Raw genomic sequence first — 22693 nt, forward strand, 5'->3', positions numbered from 1 at the left:
CTATTAATTTGTCAGAATTATTCATATTTTACTGATGATATTTTCCATGTATCTAATCAGGGAGCTCATGAATAGAAATGAAACTATTTAAATACAGAGATGGTGTACATTGTAAGAGCTTGTTTTCTCAAGCTGTTTCATAATGCAGTGAATACATTTATTTCTTCTAAAAACAGATTTTGCAACCATCAAAAGAAAAGTTTTTTAAATCTTTGATGAAATATGACTCTATTCATATTTATATGAAAAAATATGCTCAGTCGGTGTGAGTGGCGTACGTATGAGTGTGTTTGCACACACGTATGTGTCTGAGATGTGTGCTCATTAAAAGTGTGTTTCCTGGTTTTCACCATGGGAATGGAAGACAGTTTTCAGTGAGAAAAATGGAAAAACACATTTGGATCAAATCTTTAGGATGGATGGTTGATGGCGAAAGTGCAAATTGAAACGGGGCTGAATAATATTTGAGATAATTATTTGTACCATGTAGACTTTTAAACTGCTCAAAATTCCAGGAGCACTTACCTACATTGAAAGAGGCTTAGAATCATTAAACAAAGCCAGATATTAAATATACTACTGCTATCTCTCGAAACATTAGCAAGTAATGTAAAACACATGGCATCTACTCAATGGAAAATCTGAGAATACAAATTATAATAGTTGTCTTATAAGACCTCTGGGAAACTTGAACTAAATTGCTTAATTCCATTAATAACAAACTATTACTCTAGCTATTAAAGTAACATAAGGTAATAGAGATCATGTCAGGAGATTGCACTGAAGCTCTTTCTTCACCTAGCACAAATTTATTCAGGGGCATTGATAGATTTTAATTGACTATGGCAACTGAATAGCAACAAAAGAAATTGAATGTCTTTTGAAAAGCTCCACATTTTGTAGAAGCAAATAGTAACACCTAAGTGAGGATTTGGGGTTGCTGGGAGAGGCGAGAAGCACATCAGGGAACATCTGTACCAGAAATACTTGCCTGTGATCACCAGAAGTTTCTCCGGAACAGACATGTTACCAGCCAGAGCATCTTTTCAGCTCCTGCAGTCCAAATTGAAACAAAACCAATCCACACTGCTGTAATCCACATGCTTTGTCATGGGGCACTCTTCTAAGATATAAGACTGGAGGGGCTGAAGGCCGCTGAGTCTTCTCTGGAGAGTTCTGAGCACAGAGTTAGTTTCAGCCTAGGGGACTGGCAATGGTGTGAGTGACCCCTGATGCTGGGCCAGCAATGTTGTGACTGACCTGTCGCCATGACCCTGAATGTGAGGACCACAAAAGACTCTCTCAGTTCCTATCAGGTCCAGGATGGATTCTGGTGATCTGTCACCTACTTTTCTCTTCCACTTTTTACTTCTCATTGCCATTAGGGTATCACTCCTGCATCTCATACAGGCCTTGCTTTGCATGAAGTTATTTTCTGTTATGGTTCAGCTCTGGATGCCATAATGGAATACCACAGGCAGAGTACAACAGAAACTTTGTTTCTCACAGTTCTGGAGGCTGGAAGTCCAAAATCAGAGTGTGTGCATAGTCAAGGTCTGGTGAGGGCTCTCTTCCTGGCTTGCAGAAGGCCACCTTCTTGCCGTGTCCTTATATGGCATAGAGAGGGACAGAGAAGACTCAGGCTTTCGCTAGTGTCTCTTCTTGTAAGGACACTAATCCTAATGGATCAGGGCCCCACCCTTATGACTTCATTTAACCTTAATTCCATAAAGCCTCTATTTCCAAATACAGTCACATTAAGGGATAGGGCTTTAACATACGGATTTGAGAGGGACACAATTCAGTCCATAGCATCTTGTTTCCTCATTTCATCTTGTTGGGCTAACCTCTTCTTCTCCACTCACCCCCAGCCCCAGATACTGTTTTAGTGCTACCTCAGTTCTCTGTTTGAAGGAAAACACATTTTTAAAGGAAATTGTAAAATGATGTGAGGGGCTACTGGCAGCATCCTTGTGTTGGCATTCTAGGAGGTGGTAGAAAGGCCTAAGAGCAGTAGAGGACTTGTCAGCAAGGTCCCAGAGTGCCCCCCCAGTCACCCCCTCATCATGCTTTTTTTAAACTGAAGTGTAATTGATGTTCTAAGATCATGGCATCCAGTCCCATCACTTCATGGCAAATAGATGGGGAAACAATGGAAACAGGCTCCAAAATCACTGCAGATGGTGACTGCAGCCATGAAATTAAAAGACGCTTGCTCCTTGGAAGAAACGTTATGACCAACCTAGACAGCATATTAAAAAGCAGAGACATTACTTTACCAACAAAGGTCAATCTAATCAAAGCTATGGTTTTTCCAAGAGTCATGTATGGATGTGAGAGTTGGACTATAAAGAAAACTGAGTGACAAAGAATTGATGCTTTTGAACTGTGGTGTTGGAGAAGACTCTTGAGAGTCCCTTGGACTGCAAGGAGATCTAACCAGTCCATCCTAATGGAAATCAGTCCTGAATATTCACTGGAAGGACTGATGCTTAAGCTGAAACTCCAGTACTATGGCCACCTTATGAGAAGAACCAACTCATTGGAAAAGACCCTGATGCTGGGAAAGATTGAAGGTGGGAGGAGAAGGGGACGACAGAGGAGATGGTTGGATGGCATCACCAACGTGATGGACATGAGTTTGAGTAAATTCTGGGAGTTGGTGATGGACAGGGAAGCCTGGCATGCTGCAGTCCATGGAGTAACAAAGAGTCGGACATGACTAAGTGACTGAACTGAACTGATAATTGATTTACACTAATATTAAAGTTACATGTGTACAATATAGTGATTCATGATTTTAAAAGGTTATTCTCCATTTATGTGAAGTGAAAGTCGCTCAATTGTGTCTGACTCTTTGCGACCCCAATGGACTATAGAGTCCATGGAATTCTCTAGGTGAGAATACTGGGGTGGGTAGCCTTTCCCCTCTCCAGGGAATCTTCCCCACCCAGGGATCAAACCCAGGTCTCCCGTATTGTAGGTGGATTATTTACAAGCTGAGCCACAGGGGACACCCAAGAATACTGGAATGGGTAACCTATCCCTTCTTCAGCAGATCTTCCTGACCCAGGAATCAAACTAGGGTCTCCTGCATTGCAGGTGGATTCTTTACCACCTGAGCTATCAGGGAAGCCCATTCTCCATTTATAGTTATTATGAAATATTGGCCACATTCCCCATGTTGTACAATACATCTTTGTTGCTTATTGTAAGCCTAATAGTTTGTAGCTCTTAACCCCTACCCCCAAGTAGCCCCTCTCCTCTATCCCCTCACCATGTTTTTGCTGAATTGCGTCCAGATCATTACGCCACCTGGCCTGGGGCACATGATAATATCATTCCACAGGTGTTTGAAGCTGTGCCTTTTGATGTCTGGGCTCTCCCCAGGTTTTTGTGTATGTCCTGAACCTCACCCCACTTCAGCCTGTAGGATGCTCATAATCTTCTTAGTGGCAGCAAGTGTAATGGTCAGCCCTGCTGCATCCACTTGGATCAGGGACATTCTCTCTCCCACTGCCCATTGGTCCCAGCTTCTTTCCAGGGCATCACAGAGGAGCGCTGGGGACTGACATGCTTCACAGTATTCACTCTGTGCTTACAGCGCCAGTGAGGGGACTGGCCCTTCTCGGGTCCTGTCAGAGCCAAGCTCTGGGTGTGGTGCCCAGGAATGGGCACCAGTCCTGGCTACGGGCGCCTGGCTCTCTGGCGCGGGGAGGATCTAATCCCGCCGCAACTGCAGCACATGCTTCTGTTTGAAAACCTCCTTGGCAGGCAGGACCTCCTAATTTTTTCCACTTCTTGTGATTAGCGTTGCAGACTAATCCTAGCACCAGACTCAACACCAGCTGTTCTTCCCCCACTGCTTGTTTTCACTTATAAACCAAATCCTGGAGCCGCTGTCACATCGGCTGGCCCTGCTCCTCCTTCAGTCCAAGCTGCAGCCGGTCACCTGCGGCATAACCTCAGGTGCGTTACCTTTCTATCTGGCCTCCTGGGTCCTTCCCACAGCCTGGGCAGCACTGCCAGGTCTCAGAGGGCCAGCGAGGCCCACGCTCAGTCCCAGAGAGGCTTTTGTTCACCTGCCAAGATGGTTTGATAGCAGCGGTTCCCAGAGTCAGGCTCATCTTAGAGATTTCATTTGGCATCCAGAGACATTAGACATCCCTGGGTACCACATACGATGTTTGATGCGATCAGATAGATTCAAAATAGTACTTGCAACATTTCGATAAGTTTTATGACCTGACAGTAAAATGAACATACATGATCATCCCACCTCTGAATGTAAGAACTAAGATAGTGCCAGTCTATTGAGATGACCTGTTTTTCTCATACAGTTCTCTCTAGCACCCCTTAAATTTAGAAAAGTATCTTCAGGGAGAGCACCTCTCTCCTCCTCACCACCACCTTGTTGCCATCCAGAGGACAGGGACTTCACCCCAGGGAACCCTCAATCTGTGGCAGTAGCATTTTCATCCTTCAGCAGGGACCTGAGCGGGAAGCAAGGACCCAGTGACTTCCAGCCCAGCAGCAGTGACCAGAGCTGTCCTGTAGAGTCCAGGGAGGGTGAGAGGGCAGGATCTTACTCAGCTTTGCAGATCTCTCTGGCAACTCCCCTTCTGATGACTTCCATGGCCATGTCTGGGGAAGGTTATTTACAGCAGGCAGACACAGGAGCTCAGACTTGTGCCTCCATAGACGCCATCAATTTGCATTTCTATGAGAGTTTCTCCTGTACCTAGAAGGACCTAAAGACAAATCAGAGAGTGTGGCATATGGGACATTTGCCCCCAAAACACTCTAGCATCAAAAAGAATTGTGATTGTCAGAAATATCATATTCCTATCGAAAGCCCATGAAATCAGCTCTGTAAATTGGGAAACATAAGTCACAGTTCTATTTGTTCTGCTGCTGTATAAGAATCACGAGTTCTCCTAGGGTAGGAACCAAAACAAAACAAAACCATGAGCCCTTTTAGAATGACTTAATATCCAATCATAGCCACCTCTACGCAGCCGGGTTGTTTCTCTTGGTATGAAATTTCTGACTCCCTTCAGTCCTCACATATTTGGGGCGGGTTGGCTTTTTTTCTTGGCAATTGAAATTTACTTGAAAACAGGAGTAAAGTAAATCACTCATTTTTCCTCCCTGGCAATCTCTCCATGGTTTTCCCTCTCGAGTGGCTGCCATCCATTCACATCTCTCTCCTTCCTCTTTTCTCTTCATTTCTCCTTCTGATGATTTCCTGGGATAGAGCCATGCTCAGCACCTCAGGCAGTACACATGTACACATGCTCCCCCTAGTCTAGCTCCCCAAACATTTTAGTTACACAGACCTGTTGGGGGAAGTGCAATGCAGCAATAGCTTAGCCAGGATGAGCAGAGGTGGCAGAAACAGACCAAAACTCACTTGTGCCCAGAGAGATAGGTCCAGGCAGAAAGGTATCGTAGGGATCTCAGAGCAGGGAAGCGGACAGCTGGAGGAGTCAGGGGAGGTTTGTTAGCCCCGAGCATCTTCCACTGTTTCCTAAAACAATAGAGCCTTGAGGTCAATGGAGAAGAGCAGAAATGCCAGCTGAGTAGACAGAGAAGGCTGAGCCAAGCCTGGTGAGTGTGTGCATCTGACCTGAGCCTGACTGTGGTCAGGAGTACAGGCCAGGGGCTGTTTTCCTCAGCACTGTAGAAAACCAGCCACGTGGATGCCATTCAGAAAATGAAGTCTGTTATATGAGCACTGAGCAGAGAATGTCCAGGGAGACAAAGATGGTCTGGGGCAGGGCTCTCCAACCTCTGGGATCTAATGCCTGATGATCTGAGGTAGAGCTGATGTAATAATAAGAGAAATAAAGTGCACAGTCCGTGTAATGTGCCTGAATCATCCTGAAACCAACCCCCTCACCCCCAACCCGGTCTTTGGAAAAATCATCTTCCACGAAACCAGTTCCTGGTGCCAAAAAAGGTTGGGGACCACTTGACTGGGGGAATAGTTAACTCCAGATTTCAGGCAAGAATCCTAGGATTTTATACACTGGCAGTGAAAACAAGATCCTGTGAGCGCTCAAACTCAAATGCTGGGCATGAGAGTGTCTTGTTGCCGTGGTTGTTTCTTTGAACGGAAAGTCATCGTCTGGAGAGCGGGCAAGGATTCCACTGACAATCTGGAAGTCTAAGGGTTTGCGCAGCAGTAAATCTCCTTTCTCTGAGATCACCCCCCACCCCACCCCCCGCCAATAAGCTCCATTCTTCCACCTCGACCTTGGCCTCAATGCCAGATGGGCTGGGGGCTGGAGTGCCAGTGAGGTGTCCTGACATCCAGGTGGATGTGGCAAATCAGAGCAGATGCTCAGCCAGGCAGGAGGGCTACTGCCTGGGGCCTCAGTGTGCTCTGCAGAGCAGGGAGCTCCAGGCCTCTGGGTGGGAGAAGCCCCTCTGGGCAGGGTCAGGAAGGGCTGGGGGTGGGGGCTGGGGAGAGGAGAACAAGCAGACTAGCAGGAGAACTTGATCCTGCTGTGGCCATCACCCAGCCACACCACTGCCCTCTTGCCCTCTTGCCTCCATCGGGAAATAGAGCAAGGTCAGGGCAGCGACTCCCTAGAACAGTACTGCCCACTGCCCAGAACTTTCTATAGCCGAAGAGATAGTCTATACTGTGCTATCTTGTGCTTTTGAGCACTGAGAGCATGGTTCATATGACTGAATTTTTTAATCTATTCAAGTAAAATATTTTAAATGAAACAACTGCATTAACTAGTAGCCACAGAATTAGCAACACGACCCTAGAAGACCCAAGGCAGAGCCTGGGTGAGGTTGCCCCATACCTCCCAAGACTCTAGAAGATCTTTGATATTTTTTAAATTTTTTTAAAATTTATGTATGTCTTAATTGAAGGATAATTGCTTTACAGAATTGTGCTGGTTTCTGCCAAACATTAACATGAATCAACCGTAGGTATACACATGTCCCCTCCCTCTTGAACCTCCCTCCTGAACCTCCCTTCTACCTCCCCCAGCCATCCCACCCCTCTTGGTTATTACACAGCAGAAGATCTTTGATTTTGTCCCTTTCTATTCCTCAAAGTGGCAGAGCAAACAGAGCTCTCAGAGAGAAATCACCCTGAAAATCTGAACGGGCAGAACACTTACAGAGGTCCCTGTGACTGAGGTTTCCTTTCGTGGTTAAAATTGTATTAGGCGCAGGAGAAGATCCTATAGGTTTCCCAAAGCCATGTCTTTCTTGCTGCATGAACTTTCCTCTGTCAAAGGAGATGGTTTTGCAAGACTTCATTATTTTTGGATTTGGGGCATATTCACTGAAGTCATACCCAGGTTCCCACTTACCATTGGATTTCTGGCTGCCGGGCATTCTCTCCTACCCATGGTGGTGGGGACCAGTTAGAGTTGCCCCCACTCCTCGCTTCTTTGGGGGGTGATTACAGAGGGAGTCGAGAGGCTGGCTGCCACCACTTACAGAAAATGGGCAGATGGGATCAATTTGATAAACATTCCACTGGAAATGCCTGCCTTCTTTGGGTGTAAGTTAGGAATGCCTAGACAGATATTTATTTTCTTGCTCTAAAACTGTCAGGCCCAAGTAGTGGCTAGATTTTTGGTGATTTGGTGAAGTGCCCTGGCTCTGGGGTAACTGATTGAGTTGTCATAATCCCTGCCAGATTTCAGCAATCTTACTTCCCAGAATTGGGGCTTACCTTATAGCTCAGTTGGTAAAGAATCTGCCTGCAATGCAGGAGACCAGGGTTCGATCCATGGGTCAGAAAGATCCCCTGGAGAAGGAAGTGGCAATGCACTCCAGTATTCTTGCCTAGAGAATTCCTGGCAGGCTACAGTCCATGGGGTCGCAAGAGTTGAACATGACTTAGTCACTAAACCACCACCAGCACTTCCCAAAGCTGGGTAAGGATGCTAAGGATAAAAGGCATAGCTGGAGCAGGTCAGAGGTGATACATGGAGGCAGCCCCCGGTCTGTGCCAACCCCTTTCCCAGAAGAAGTAAATCTTGGGGGAGGAGTGGGTTGAGTGGAACAGGACTTGAAGATCCAGAATTTCCAGATCCATGGTGTGGTCTCAGGAAATAACAGAGACGTGAGGAAAATAGCTCAGCAACCTTGTGTTTGTCTTGTCTTTTCTCCCTGGACTGTTTAGGATTCTAAAAACTTACTCTATGAGGTTCATTTGCTAGAAATAGAGGCTTGTCCACTGGCTGAGTGGCTCAACTGGTAAAGAATCTGCCTGCAATGTGGGAGACCTGGGTTCGATTCCTGGGTTGGGAAGATCCCCTGGAGAAGGGAAAGGCTACCCACTCCAGTATTCTGGCCTGGAGAATTCCATGAACTGTATAGTCCATAAGATCACAAAGAGTCAGATGACTGACCGACTTTTACTTTCACCACTGGCTGAGAAGTGTGGAAACAGATGGTTGCTCCTCCCAAGGTGGTAGGCTTCATGGTTTAAGGGCACTTGCTTTGGGTTTAATACTGTAAAAGTAATTAATTTATATGGGACTCTCCTTTTACCCACAAATATGTATTGATGCAACTGTACGGCAGGCCCTGTGCTGTCCCCCAGCAAGGGAACACTGAATGAGACCATTTCTGCCCTAAAGCAGAGGTTCCTTCCAGCATGGTCTAGAGGAGGAGGAGCAGGATATTCAGATAGTGTTAGGAAAGACTCAGGGTGATGTGATCATGCCAGACACTGGTATGCAGAAAACAGCAAATCCAGGAGGACTGCCTGGCAAGGGGAGAAACTTGAGCTGAGTCTTGAAATGAATAGCAGACTTCAAATGTCTGGAAAGAGTGCAGGGGGTTCTTCAGTAGTTGTAACAAAAATGTGGTGGTGGGAAAAAAAAAACAGGTTAAGTGATGAAAGCCACAGAAAAAATTGTATTATTATTATTTTCAATTCTTTGGGTATATAGTAACACTTGCTCTGTTTAAATTTTGAATTTACAAGTCACCTGGTATTTTTTTATTATATCCTGGTTTGTGATTCTAGCTGTTGGGACCAATGTTAGGGGAAAACTCTGCCCTTACTGCCTAGAAATGCCCCCTGGCCATCACATGCCTCCTCCCAGGCCAGAAAGGTGTGGAAACAGACAGGAGTCTGATTGCAGTGACATCATGTCACTGTGATGTCAGCGTGACAATGTTTTATGTGATGGTCAATCAGCTGTGACTCTGAAGCCACTTTGAACACATTTTCTCTGATTTAAAAACCTATTTGGAGCTTTGGAAGTTGATCTCTAGGTTTGTAAAATAACTAATCTATTTCGAGTTTAGAAACATAACTATTTCCTAGAAAAGAGTTTTAAAATCTGATTACTTTCCCCATCTCCACACCTCCTTGAGGCTATTAAAAAATCAGATTTCAAATCATGCGCCTGGAATGAGTCGCTTTTTCGAGTTCAGTTGACGAGCCTGCACTTTGACATGCTTTTCAAGATTTGAATATTTTTATAAATCATGATTATGCTACTGTTTAATGAGAACAAAAGTAGAAAGAGCATCTGCTTGTCTGCGGCGGAGCGCCTCCCGGCCTGTGTGTGCTGTCTGGAAAAGTGGAGGCCCAGTCTAGAGAGCTGATGAGCGCCTTGATTAGCTCAAATTGCTTCCTGCGGTAGTTTGGGGGTGTCAGTGTTGTGATGAACTGGGTCATTTCAGGGATCTGGGATGTAGTGCTGCTCTGAGACTGAGAATGGCTGGCTGACCAGAGGCAAGTCTGAAATCCCCAACTCTTCCCAGCATGGATACATAGCCAGCTTCCCTTCCGATGCAGATTGGGATCTTGGGGTCCATCCTTTGCGAGACCGTGAACTTCTCCAGGGCAGGGCCAGGGGCTAAGACAAGTTGAACTGAACTAATTGAGAGGCATGGTAGTGACTACTGGCTGTGGGGAAGGAGGTTACAGGCACGGGAGACTGACATGAAGATATGGTGGCCACAGCACTGCTATGTGGACAGGAGGGTAGCTGCAGGGCCAAACACTGAGTTCCATTTTCATTCAGCCCCATCATTGGTGTTCAGGTTGAAGAGCTTGTGTCAACAGGAGTTTAAATAATTTGGTGTCCTTTGTTTTCTAAGTTTTAGAACTTTGCAGCATGCTCGCTTTCTTTCCAAATTGAGAAACTAAAAATATCTTGTATTTTTAAATTGTGACCATTTTTATCTGGAAAAGTCATTGATCTGGAGTTCCTTACCACTACCACCCCAGAAGTTTCTCTCTAAATAATGGTTTAATGCAACTCTATACAAGGAAATGCCTAGATCTTGGGTGTACAGTCCAATGGGTTATGTACTGACCGACAAATGCAGATGTCCAGGTAACGCACATCTCTGTCAACAAAAAGAACGTTTCCACCAGAAAGTTCTTTGTACCCCTTCCCAGTCAAGCTCCTTACTCCAGGAGCAGCCACTGAATGGCTTGTTTTTAACGTGTATTCTCACTTGATGTTTTAATTTAAAACATTACTGCATTTGGAAACTGGAAAGGGCTCTTTCTTTGGAGGAAGGTGGGTTGCTGGCTCCTGGGCACACAGTGTATGTACCAGTAGGTAACCAGGCCAGGGGGACACATTCTTCAGAGATCACAGTGTCCCAGGCTCAGAGGGTGTCTGCAGTCTCTTCTCAACCCCACACCTGGAATCTCAGACATTCGCAATACCTGGAGAACAATGGATGGCAAGCATATTCATTCTGTGCTTTTTCCAGGATCGCTTGCATGCAATTGTGCCTGCTGAGCAGGAAGACTCCAGATTAGAGGGAGAGAGAGAGAGGCCCACTCATCGGCTGCATAATCAGCAGCGAACAGATTTCTGCCCCAACAAAGAAAACAGTGTGTTCCTGAGACATTGCTGTGAGGCTCCTCGCTCGCTGGTGGGCGGCTCTCCTGGAAGGGAGTCGGGTATTTCAGTAGCTCCCCCGACGCCCACCACCCCTCCCTTCTTTGGCCCCAGACTTTCTGGCTCCTGAGCAGGGGTGACTTCCATGGGACCTGGCAGAGGCTAGAGGTGGCTCTGGCTTCTGTTCCCCTTCCTCCCTCTGGCCCTCAGGAAATACGACTCCCGCAAACTCACCTGTCTGCCAGGTGGGTTTCCCGTCTGTGTTCAGCCCTCCCGGCTCTGGTCACTAGTCTCCATTCTGGCCACATTGGTGCCTCTTTAGATGCAGTGCGTGTCTCATTCCCGTGATGCTGATATGGCCACTCCACATTCTTATGGGGGCTGTGCTGGGCTCCCCGAACACTCCCCCTCCTGTGTCACTCTTCCGGTGAGCTGTCATCGGGCTCTGCGAGGCACATTGGACACTTCTAGATAGAAACAATCAGGCTGCCGACTTGCAAGACACCAATGAACAAATAGCCGGGCTGTGATGTTCAGCTCAAGCCCTTCAAGGTCAGGATTCTCTCCTACTCTCCTCTGCGGTGGAACCCATTGGTTCATTAAAACCCCATCAGGAATCAGGTCTTTCTGGGGTGACCAAGCCCGGATAAATTCTTCCTTGCCTTCTTCCTTTTTTTTTTTTTTTGTTTTCTTCTCTTACCTATAATTGTATTTTCCTCTTTAATCATAAGGATTCAAATCAGGAGACCTAACCTGAGAATGGATGTGGTTTGTTTGAATGTCTCAGTTATGCCCTTTGTGAAATGACCCCAAGGCCTGAGAATTAAAGATGTGAATAATTAAGGTGCATAGGACTGCAGCAGGTGAAGGCACAGCGTAACTGGAGGTGCTCCCTTGAGGGGGACCTCAGGGCACAGCCCTGGACTGGGGTGCAGATGCTCTGGCCTTGTCCTCACTCCGCTTCTGTTGTCACTCTGACCTTGACCAATCATTTCCTGGCCCGGGGATCAGAGGCCCCACTTGAGTGAGGGTTGGATTAAAAGGCCACTTCCAACATGACCCCCTGAGGCTCTGTAATTTCTTTGATATCAGTGGTCACTTACATGTTTGCCGTGATCACTGCCAATTAGACACGTGAATGTTTAGCAGGTCCTAGAGAGTCAGACCAGAAAATACAGAGGAGGTTATAGAAGGTAGCACTATCCTATCGATGGCCATGGTTCATGCAAACTCTTCCTACATCACCACCACCACTCAGCAGCCCCCACCAGCCACGCTCAGACAGTGCGGCCTTGGAAAGCCCATGCCTCCCAATTGAAGGCCCATGGCCACAAGGCCCCTTCACTTTGTTTTGTAGGAGCTGACCCCAACCACACAAGGACATGGGTGAGAAATGAGGGCCCCAACCCCACGAAGCAGCCCCTGCCAATGAAGGAGGAAGAATAAGCAGACAGGAGATTTTGGAGCATCGCAATCTTCAGTTCAGTCGCTCATTTGTGTCTGACCCTTTGCGACCCCATGGACTGCAGCATGCCAGGCTTCGCTGTCCATCGCCAACTCCTGAAGCTTGCTCAAACTCATGTCCATCGAGTCAGTGATGCCATCCAGCCATCTCATCCTCTGTCATCCTCTTCTCTTCCTGCCTTCAATCTTTCCCAGCATCAGGGTCTTTTCTAATGAGTCAGTTCTTCCCATCAGGTGGCCAAAGTATTGGAGCTTCAGCTTCAGCATCAATCCTTCCAGTGAATATTCAGGACTGATTTCCTTTAGGATTAGAAATTAGGATTAGTTCTAATTTCCAACTGGAAATCAGGATTAGTCCTGCACATGTTGCTTTCTTTGTTTAAAGGAAGAAGGAGCCAGCCTTTGAGGCCATGTGAATTATAAACAATTTTGTGTGCCCAAATCCTCCCCCCTCCTCTCCTGGGAGCCTCCTGTTCCAGCCCAAACGAGTCTACCGAGCTGGGAGCATCTCAGAACAGCACCCTCTGAACCAGCCAGGGAGGTTCCCGAGAGCAGGACCAAGCTGTGCTCCTGTGGACTATCCCTTAGGGTCTTAAGGCCAGACCTTAAGGGGTATGGGGAGGAGAAGGGTATGGGGAGACCCAGGGAGCTTCATCCGGTGACAGCTCAGGCCAGCAATGTGTCTTCCGGACAACAATTCCAGGTCGTGGAGGGAAAAGCATGTCATATTCCATGTAGTCTGTCCAGGGCCAGACAAGTTTATAATACATGTCACAAGTGTGTTTTATTTTTCAACCTTTTTAAAATTAATATTTGGTGCTCAAAGGGACAAATGTCATTTCTTTGTAAAATTCACTCAATTGGAAAAAGTTCAGACAGAGAGTGATGCTTTGACAGCCCACCAGCCTGAACTTCTGGAGCAGGGCCCTCTGAGGGGGGCTGCAGGTGAATGAGGCAGCCGGCGTGGGGCATCCACATGGGTGCTTCCACTGCTCGCTGAGGGCAGAGGCTGCTTCTTCAGTCCTCCTCCAGCCCCAGGGGTAAAAGGCCTGTAGCTGTAGGCAAGGACTCAAAGGCAAATTTGGCCAGCTGTGGCCTCGGGAGCCCCAGGGGCAATTCCTAGGATTTCCGTCTGGGGGCCGCCAGGTCGAGCAGGAGAAGACTAGAGGCAGAGGCCCAGCTTTCCCAGAACCAGGCTCAGGGACCTCCCTGAAAGCGGCACAACTTAGGCAGGCCCTATTTGGGTCACAACAAGGGACTCGGCTCTGAATTTCTTCTATCTCTAGCGCAGGCTGGGCTCGGATTCAGCCTGTAGTTCTGTGCTCCCTGAGCAAAGACTGCCCTTGGGTCAGCATGTGCCCTTGGGCCAGTGGGCAGCTGTGTTCCTGGGAGTCCCGGCCTGTGGCCTGAAACTCTGGCCTGTGGGTGTTCCCCAGCCCTCCCCCCAAGCCCCACAGCACCCCCTGATGGTCTCGGTGACCTCATCTCCACCAAGGCAGCTAGCTCAAACTTCCAGGAGCACAGGGTGGCTTTGAGCTGCTGATCTATCCCTAAAAGGTGGTCATTTTCAGAAGGCCCTTTTGCCTTTAATCTTCCCACAGGGAACAAACACCCTGCAACCTGAAACAGGCTCTTGAAATCCCAGCTTGGATTTCCCTGGTGGTCCTGTGGTTAAGAATCCACCTGCCAAGGCTGGGGACATGAGTTCAATCCCTGGTCCAGGAAGATCCCACATGCTGAGGAGTCACTGAGCCCATGGGCCACAGCTACTGAAGCCTGCACACCATTAGAGACCACATGCCGCAACTAGAGAGTAGCCCCTACTCACCGCAACTAGAGAAAGCCCACGCACAGCAATGAAGACCCAGCATAGCCAAAAATAAATAAGTTTTTTTGAAAAATGAAAAAAAAAGAAAAAAACCCAGCTTGGGTCTGTTAACAGGGCTCTGTCATCCGCAAAGCAATTTTCCCCAAAACAGTGTTCTCCCAACCCCAACCTACCAGAGAGATCTCTCCTACAGAGAGACCCAGAGGACAGGCAGCCTGGGTGATGAGGAGACTTTTCAAGGGTAGCACACGTGCCCATCTAGAAATCTGCAGGTCTGTGAGTGCACACACCATGTGTCTAAGACGAAAGGGAGGCTGGGCACTGGGGCTGGTTACGAGCACCTCTTCAGCCTTTCCCTGGAGGCTGGGCATCTGAGCACTCCTGACCCAGTTTGAGAATGGCCTCTCAGCCCTGGGGTCTCTGAAAAGGACATTCCATCTGTCACTGCCAAGGCCAGGCCGCTGCCAGCCAAGCTAATTAGGTCGCCTCCCCCTCCCCACGCAGCCCAGCCAGGCGGCGACCGTGGGTCCGGCTCAGGGATGAAACGGCTTCATTACTCAGCCTCGCCCGGCCCTCGAAAGCCACGGGAGCCCTCTGCATCCTTTCATCTCCTCTTTCGAGAAAATGATGAGAAAACAGAGAAAATGATGAGAAAACAGGCAGGTTTCCCTGGGAGCAGTGGGCATTGTCCAGACGTATTCCAGATGGGCGTGATTCAGAGTCTTTTCCCGCCTCTGGTGGTTCGTTTTCCAACAGGCTGGGCAGCTGGCCTTGTTAACAGGTTGTTTGTTAGAAGACAGAGCTACTTGTGCACTGGAAGGACTGGGGAGGTGCCCGTCCTGACCTTCCAGCCACATGTTCAAGGTAGACCTACCATCCCAGGTGCCTTTGTCATGAGATTCCACCTCCCTTAGTAAAATAAGCCACAAACTCTCCAACTGGAGGCTGGAGAGAGTCCCTGCAGGGAGGCAAGGTAGGACCCCACAGCTCCACTTGCATCCCCGAGTCCTCTATCCCAGGAGCATCTCTATCAGTGTTTATTGTTCCACCCCCTTGTCAGGAACGGACCCCAGGTACTTAACACCCTTTGTGCAACCCTGACCTGAATGTGGCTGTTCAGGGCCATTCTCTTCTTCTCTGTGGCCCCTGCAATTGTGCCAGAACCGGGGCCCTCACCTGGAGCCATGGGAGAGCAACCAGGGAGCAAGACAAAGAGTATCACCTCACTGGACCATCTGGCCCCCCTCCCCAGCATCTGCCACTCCTCCAAGAACCACCAGCAGCTCCTTTCCTGGGTCTAGCCAAATAGCAGACACGATCATCTCATGAGAGGTCAAACAGGAGCAGTCCTTCTCAAAGGATCCCCAGGAGTAGGCGAGACGGAGGCAAAGCTCCCTGGAGGTCCACTCTCTGCATCTGGTCCCCATGTGCACTGCACACACCCCCAGCCCCTGCAGGAAGGCTGCTGAAGGATCTTCAAGAACTGCACGGGAGCCCTGGAGTGGGATTCAGGGAAGGGAGGCTTCTGAGTTCATGTCAGAGAAGCTTCCACACTCAAGTCTTCTAGGTTCTTTGTATACAGTGCAGAAAAGTCGTGACCGGAGCCAGAATGGGCCAACCCTGGGGTTCCGAACCAAGCAGTGAAAGTGTCCTTTCTGGGTGGGTCTGCACAGGTAGGCCAGCTGTCTGCACACACAAGTGTTCCTGCACATAGGGCCCCAGGCTTCTTGGTTCAGGATCCAGGCCCGTGAGCACTCTTGAGTGTCAGGATCCTATGACATAAGGGGCAGCAAAATAACCAAGACTCACAGACACTTACCGTGAGGAAGAAATAACCTGTGAGGGAAAAGTACATCTCTCAGAGGCCTGATTGCATGCTCTGACCCGCTGGATAACAGGATTGCACATCCCTTATCTCCGCTGTGACTGACTCAGGGCCAGCCCAGGTCCAGAGCAGTGAGACAGCAGGACTCACAGCCTTCCTTTCCTGCTCCCCACCCTGAACAGCAGCAATAGGAGCAAATAGGATCCATTTTGGGGATCTGATGTCACCAGGGATTCAGCTTTCTGACTTGGTAGAGCCCCTGGAAAGAGTTTACGTTTTTAAGCCTAAGATTTTAGCATTTGCTCTGCATGTGAATTCACTCATCTATTTTTTTATTTACATTTAAACTTCACTAGGAGTTCAATTCTATACTAGCCTTATGTTCAGATTGTTGAAGTGAAGATTAAAAATGGACAAAGCTTTAAGAGTGCAATGTATTGAACACTGCACAATATATTAGCTAGACAAGCAGGGGATGGTGTAACTATGTATCTAGGAGTACAAGTATAGGGACAAGCCCTGGAATTGGATGAAAAACCCACTATTCAGGACTGAACAGAGGTCCTTGGTTGCTGACAGACTCTCCCCTTGACTTCAAACTTGAAACAAACCAAGGGAGTCTGTCAGTGGACACAAACCATTGAATTCAGGACCAACAGCAACAGGAAAGGCCAGATCCAGTTCTGACTGTGGGACCAGCCTGAAGCAAACAGGGGTGGCCAGAGGCTGGAAATGCTGCAACTGAAGTCCAGGATCCATAGCCGTGAGCAGCTGTCTTCTAAAAATCGTTGATTTCAACCCTAAGCTGGTTTTCCCAAACAGGGTCACCCATCCACCGATTCGAGAAACCAGACTGAGGACCCAGGCTGAACATCTCTGTGGGCAGTTCAGAGAAGCCACCCCACTCAGGCCTGGCCTTTGGAAATTCACTCAGAGTAGCGCGTTTGCTCCTGTGGTGCTGTCTGTCCATCTGTCCACCAGTCAGTCCATCCGGCCCCTACCCTCAGCTCCCCAGCAAGGCTCTGGACCAATCCCATGTGGCCTGATGCTGAGCACAGGAGGGAGCAGGGAATGGCAGGGACCAGGGAGACTGGGTGACCTGGTACCTGTTCCGGCCACTGTTGCCAGGTAACTGCTCCCATTCCTCAAGGTGTAAACAGGAGTCTTGTCATGTTCACAGAGTCTGTGGGTCAGGGCTTCAGACAGGGCACAACAGTGAGAGTGTGTCTCTACAATGCCTAGAACCTTGGGTGGGAACACTCAGGCTGAGCGAGTCTACTGTGGGCCCTGGAATCAGCCAGCGACATCTCTCCGGTGGCTGGCGTGGAGGCTGGCTGCCCACAAACTCTACTGGGCTATCTGCTGCAGCCTTTGTGTGTGACCTCTCCTCTCATGGTGTGGTGGCCCAGGAGGGTGCATTTCTTACATGGAAGGTCAGGGCTGGGGGAAAGGAGTTAATCCCTTTGATGACTTAGCCTCAGAAAGCACACCTTGTCACTTCTGCTCCATTCTCCCGGTTACCAGGGAATTACAAAGTCGGCCTGGATTCCAGAGGAGGAAACGAGGGAGGCTTTTAATGGGGGAGGCTCCAGGTTCTAGAAGGGCTTGAGATTACAATCTGCCACAGCCTCTCTGCTGCAGGTCCCTCCATGTGGCAGATGGAAACCCACAGCCTTGACAAGGTTCTCATGCATCTGTTCTGAGCAGATTCCTTGAGCCTGACCACATTTGGGATTTCCACCCTGGGCTCCCCGTGGCCTGTGGTTTAGTACAAGCAACTCTGCAAGCCAGTTCCCAGTGACAATGGCTTTTTTGTGGGGCCATTTAACATAAATCACAGCCTAGCACAGTAAAAGGCAGCTTCCGTGTAGTGGTAAAAGCAGAGACTCAAACTAGATTGCTGGTTCCAGGACTGGCCCTGTCACTTACTGTGTGACCTTGGGCAAATTACTTAAGCTCTCTGAGCCTTTGTTCCCTTATCTATGAAATAGGGACAATAAAAAGCGGTACTTTCTGTGTTAGCTGAGGCTGCCATAACAAAATACTATAGACTGAGTGGTTAAACAAGAGAAATGTATTTTCTCACAGTTCCAGAGGCTGGAAGTCCAAAATTGCGGTGTCCCCTGGTCAGTTTCTGGTGAGACCTCTCTTCTAGGCTTAGAGCTGGCAGCCTTTTCCCTTTGTCCTTGCATTGTAGCCTCATGTGGCTGTCTGGCGTCTCTTCTTACAAGGAGACTAATCACATCATCTCACTCCGGATCTTCCCAACCCAGGGATCAAACCCACGTCTCCCTCGTTGCAGGCGGATTCTTTACCAGCTGAGCCACAAGGGAAGCCCAAGAATAGCGGAGTGGGTAGCCTATCCCTTCTCCAGCGGATCTTCCCAACCCAGGAATCAAACCGGGGTCTCCTGCATTGCAGGTGGATTCTTTACCAACTGAGCTATGAGGGAAGAAGCCTCATCTCACTCCAGGAGGCTCTAATCTCATGACCTTATCTAAACCTAACCAAAGGCCCCACCTCTGAACATATCACCTTGGGAGTTAGGGCTTCAGCTCATGAATTTGAGGATACACTGTAGGCACCTCCTTGTAGGGCTTCCATGAGAATTAAAGGAGCCACTGGGACATGTCTAGAATGGTATTTGGCCTGTGGTGGTGGTTGTTCAGTCGCTAAGTCATGTCAGACACTTCGACCCCATGGACTGCAGCACGCCAGGCTTCCCTGTCCTTCACCATCTCCTTGAGTTTTCTCAGATTCTTGTCTATCGAGTCGGTGATGCCATCCAACCGTCTCATCCTCTGTCATCCCCTTCTCCTCCTGCCTTCTGTGTTTCCCAGCATGAGGGTCTTTTCCAGTGAGTCAATTCTTCACATCAGGGAGCCTCAGCTTCAGCATCAGTCCTCCCAGTGAATATTCAGGGTTGATTTCCTTTAGGATTGAATGGTTTGATCTCCTTGCAGTCCAAGGGACCCTCAAGAGTCTTCTCCAACACCACAATTCGAAAGCATCAATTCTTTGGCCTGTGGTAGCCACTACAAAATGCAATGAAAATGATCAGGAGAGGAGTCCAGGGCAGGAAGCCATTGCTCTGAGTGGCTGGAAAGACTGTGGCTTGTGGAGTCTAGGGACACAGGGCAGTTTCTATCTCTGCATTGCAAGGACTCACATCTTTGATGAGAAAGCTGAATCATACCCACGTGGGCTGGGGAGTGCATTGCGGGGCGATGGGCCGGCCGCCAAGCCCAAGGTCTTGCATTGAACTTCAGTGTGGAGATTTCACCTTTCTTCATCTTTGCGTGCATGTGGCTTTCTTTTTTTTGTGCAAGTTCATAACTTATTCTTGTCCATGGTTTTGGGAGAGAGTGGGGGAGAGGAACCAAAGATGTCTTTAATTAAATATCGCCACTCCCTCCTCCTTAAGGTCATTCACAGTCAATAAGGGGGAGGAGAAATATCTTTTCAGAAGACCTTGCAAATGGAAAATAAAAATGAATGAATGCAAAAATATTCCTATCTAGCCCACATCCTTCCTTCGGTTGTGATTTAGAATGTGCAGAGGGATGTATAGAAATACAAAGCAGCTTGGGAAAAAGTCTCAGCCCTGAGAATCTTACAGTATTAAAACTCAAGTAATTCTGCACGAGAGAAAAATATAGCAAAGCCTGTGCTTGGCCCCTGCCAATGGGTGGGCTCCACCCTCTCTGACCCGGGGGGGTGTCGGAGGTCCCGGGAGAGCCCAGCGCAGGCTGCTTTTGACAGCTGAATTTTATTAACTGTTTTTTCATTACTCCTGATGGGCCTGGCAATGAACTCTTATCAGTGTATTGTGGCGAGTACAAGTCAATTAATTTCTTTTAAATAACTTCAACTGAAATCCTATTTGATTTATATTCCAAAAATGATTTCCATTCCATTCCTTCCTGAGATTATCGTCCCGGCTGAGTTAATCACACTGGCTGCACAGTCACCCATACCCCAGGGAGAAAACAGGATCAGGGAGGGAAGGAAATGAGAAGAGGGTGGATCTGAGAGCATTCTAAAGACCCTTTATTCAGTGTGAGGCCATGTGCTCCGTGACAGGAGAGCTCATTTAAATCTTGCCTGCAGAAAGGCTTATTTCTAGTGTTGTGGCAAGGCGTGAATTGAGAAGCACACAAGACGTCCAGAAAGGGGAGGAGTTTTAACCAAGAAGCAGAACTGGTGGCCCACTGTGGCTGCCAAGGTTTGGGGGTGTGCCACACCCCCCAGCAGGCAGAGTTTACCGTAGTTCCCGGGGCCGGTGTCCCAGGGCCCCGCCCCTGTTGTGAGCATCCAAGCTCTGTATGGGCTGCTCTGTGGGACCACCCCAGACATGGTGTGGCTGACAGTGAGCAGAGCTTCCACAGGCCTTGCTGTCTCCCAGACAGAGGCTGGCACGAGCTGACGCGCCACCTTTCTGAGGGTCTGCCCACATGCTCCGGTCTGTCACCAGCCAATCTCCTCAGGTGACAACTCCGGGCTTTTCTGAGTGGCGGGGAGGATAGTCACACCCTCTCAGAAGAAGTGGCATTGAGCTAGGTGGCATCTGGCCCCAGAGAGCAGAGCTTAGCAAGCATCTGTTGTGACAGTGACAAGAGGAGCTCTGTGGGAGGGTAACTCCCGCGTTCTGGGAGAGGTACTGTGGCTCAGTCCCAAGGCTGGGCGGGCATGGGGTGGGTGAGAGATGCCTTCTCAAGCCGTGTCCTGCCCCAATGCCAGGATGCTGAGTCGGGCCTGGCGGATGGTCAGGCGACAGCAGGTCGCTGCCCTGGGGTAGGAATAGCTGGTGAAGAACTCAGGGCAGTTCAAAAGTTTAACAGAGATGAGTTTGGGCCCCCCGAAAAATGTATCTGCAAAATATGTGCTATGAAAGTGAAAGTCAGTTGCTCATTCATGTCCGACTCTTGGCCACCCCATGAACTGTAGCCCGCCAGGCTCCTCTGTCCTACGGAGTTTCCCAGGCAAGAATACTGGAGTGGGTTTCCTCCTCAAGGGGATCTTTCCTATGGATCCTATATTACTAGTTTGCCGGGCTGCCCTAACAAAGTACCACAGACTGGGCAGCTTATAGAACAGAAATTTATTTTCTCATAATTCTGGAGGCTGAAGTCCAAGATCAAGGTGCCTGAAGGTTTGGTTCCTACTGAGGACTCTGAGCAAAGGCTCTGTTCCAACCCTCTCTCCTCTGCTTGTAGACAGCCACATTTACACACCCTCGCGTCTTCACACCCTCTTCCCTCCATGTCTGTCTGTGTCCAGATTTCCTCTTCCGATAAGAACACTCATCTGTTAGATTAGAGCCCACCCTGATGGCCTCATTTTAATTGAATTACCTTTGTGTAATCCCTGTCTCTAAATAGGTCCCCTTCTGAGTCACTGAGGGGCTAGAACCTCACCATGTTCTTTTGGGGAGGACACAGTTTAGCCCGTATAGGTGCTGTCCTGAGGTAGCGAGATAGCCACATTCCCCAAACTGTGAACTTGCCGGCCAACTTCAGAAGCATCTAGGGCACTGGCTTAAAATGTGAGTTACAAGCCAGAGTCACTGAATCAAACTCTCTAGGGGTGTGTCTCAGGATTCAACATTAAAATAGGCTCCGTTAACTTTCCAGTTGATTCTGGTCCCCTCTGAAGTTGGTGTGTGCGCGCGCACGTGTGCGCACACGTGTGTGTGTGTGTAGGCAGGAAGGAGAGAGTGGCCGTGAGGATAACACAGCTCAGCCTTCAAGGAGCTCCCTCGTCAAAGAAACAAGTTCTATATGAAATAATCAGAGAAAATAGGCTGCAATATACTTAAATCATTGACCAATTGAACAGCACAAATTGCCCTGGTGACGAGAAGGAAGGCGGTTCCCCAAAGCGGGGCATGTCAGGGAAGGAGTCGCAGAGGTGATGTTTGTCACGTCTTCCTGTGCACAGAAGCAATTCAAAGCCAAGGACTAGAATATGAAAGGACAGGGATGCTGGAAGATGTGAGGATATGTAGAAAGATGCACCTCTCTGTTAAGCATACGTTTGAGCTGTATCGCTTTTGTCTTTATCAAAAAGCAAATTTGGGTTTTTTTCTGGAATTCCTGTTTGCTTTCTTGTGGATTGTGATTGTCCATGTCTGACAGATGGACGCTCAGCAGAGGGCTGCCGACTTCAAGGTTCGGGATGTTCTGTGTGGTTTGTGGCCTGATGGCTTCATCTCTGGAGCATGGCTGGTGGGGTGACTCAGCTGGTGAACAAGGATGGTTTGGTGTTTCTGACTCCAGCAGGTGGGTATGGATGTTGTTGCTCTAAGTGACATTCATCCCACCTGTCTTCCTGTCCCTGGTCCACGAACTCATGACAGGAAACCACACGGAAAGAAATATGTCAGGCCTGGAAAACAAGGAAGCACAAAGAGTCCTGCAGTCTTGAGGCTGTGTTCATGCTTCCTGGCTGGGTTACCCTGCAAGTCACCCTCCTTCCTGGGTCTAGGATCCCTCATCTGTACCATAGGGAGAATAATAATACCTCTGGCATAGTTCTGTGGTCAGCATTAAGTAGGTTAATTATGAAAGGACTTTCCAATAGTGCCTGGAATATAAGGATGCAATAAATGGTAGCAATCAATATATATATTTTTTCCACCTGGGTGAGTGATGTTCTGCGATTTACTTCAAACAAGATATCAGGGTTGTTCTCTGGGGACTGGCTAGTCACTAACAAATC

General features: G+C 48.5%; 1 protein-coding gene and 1 long non-coding RNA gene across 3 annotated transcripts in view; one reads left to right on the top strand and one right to left on the bottom strand.

Annotated features, from left to right (window-relative positions):
- The window catches only part of KLHL29 (kelch like family member 29), a 327064-nt gene that overhangs the window by 107356 nt on the left and 197015 nt on the right, over nt 1-22693 (top strand). The gene's annotated exons all lie outside the window — the stretch shown is intronic.
- On the bottom strand, nt 4217-11362 carry LOC145546259 (uncharacterized). Of its 2 annotated transcripts, none has more exons than XR_014082702.1 (4): nt 11091-11362; nt 7146-7255; nt 4590-4751; nt 4217-4493 (listed from the first exon to the last, which is right to left on the bottom strand). It is a non-coding gene; the product is annotated as an uncharacterized LOC145546259 (long non-coding RNA). The 2 variants fall into 2 exon arrangements; XR_014082703.1 differs by lacking the exon at nt 11091-11362 and adding an exon at nt 7341-7617.

The sequence above is a fragment of the Giraffa tippelskirchi genome, chromosome 4 (assembly GCF_054371585.1).
Source record: "Giraffa tippelskirchi isolate mGirTip1 chromosome 4, T2T-mGirTip1v1.2.pri, whole genome shotgun sequence".
In the NCBI taxonomy this organism is placed as follows: domain Eukaryota; kingdom Metazoa; phylum Chordata; class Mammalia; order Artiodactyla; family Giraffidae; genus Giraffa; species Giraffa tippelskirchi.